The sequence below is a fragment of the Cynara cardunculus genome, assembly GCF_001531365.2.
Source record: "Cynara cardunculus var. scolymus isolate 2C chromosome LG 8, CcrdV1, whole genome shotgun sequence".
Taxonomy (NCBI): domain Eukaryota; kingdom Viridiplantae; phylum Streptophyta; class Magnoliopsida; order Asterales; family Asteraceae; genus Cynara; species Cynara cardunculus.
Genome location: NC_037535.1, coordinates 14,935,514 through 14,936,662, shown reverse-complemented (window position 1 = coordinate 14,936,662; position 1,149 = coordinate 14,935,514).

Here is a 1,149-nt window from a genome sequence, read left to right as displayed (position 1 = left end):
TTGGCAAAGGACTTGACTTTTAAGTCTAAGACTCTTTTTATACCATCGTTCGAAAAGACAGCTCGAGGATCTTGAGTAGTCTATCTTATGAAACGATGATGCAGAAGATTCATCGACTCTGGCGATAGGATTGGTGGATTGGTTGACAGGCTTTCTTCTCTATCTTGATACATATATTGATGGATATTTTCCATCATTACTGGCTCCCTGGTAGGCACTTGAGGTCTTCTCCTCATTGACTCTATGTTCTGAATTATTTCGTCCACTAGGATCTGTGGAGGATGCCCCGAGGAAGAGGGAATATCCGCTTGCACCAAGGGTTGTGTTTTGGTTGTTTGGGTGGTTTCAGGTTCATGGGTTTCTGTTGATTGTTGGGGTGATGAAGGAAGGGTAGTTATAGGTTCTGGTTGTTGGGTTGTTGTGGGCTCTGATTGTGTGGGTGAAGTAGGTTGGTTTGTGGATTCTGGTAATGTGGAGATGATGAATGGTTGAGTTGTGCGAGGTGTTGGTGAAGGGGTTAAGGGTAGGTTTGTTTGTTTTGGAGGGGTAGTGGGTTCTTCATCGGTTGTAGAGCTCAACTCGATGGGATCGGTTTGGGGTTGTGGTTGTGTGGATGATGGTTGTGGTGCAGTGGATTGTGTTGCATATGCAGCCGCCGTTGTCTCCCCCTCACGAGGGCCAAGGCCTTGATCATCGGGGTCTTGGTCATCGTGTCTTCTTCGTTTCTGCGGTTGGCTGCTCGAGCATGAGGCATGGGACCTCTTCTTCTTTCTTTCTTTCCTGAAGGACGTAAGATACGCCTTCAGGGCAGCCTGTCGTCGGCTGGCCTCCATAGTCTGGAGGAGGGATGTGGTGCGTCATTGTTCATCGACCAACGTTTGAGTAAGATCCCTTGTTGGATGGATGGCTCGATGAACAAACTTTGCACTGATCTCGTTGAAGGAGGAGACCAGTGCTCTTGACAGAGCTTGCATGTCCGCCCTGGTGGTGAACTCTGTTGAGGAGGTGAAGGCTGGAGGGTGTGGTGGCATGGTTGAGGTGGAAGAGGGTGGTGGAATGGGAAGGTTGGTGATTAAGTTTCTCACCTTTGCAGTGAATGTAGAAAAGGCTTCGTCGAAAGAAGGTCCTGCAGAGGGAGGAGGTGGTGGA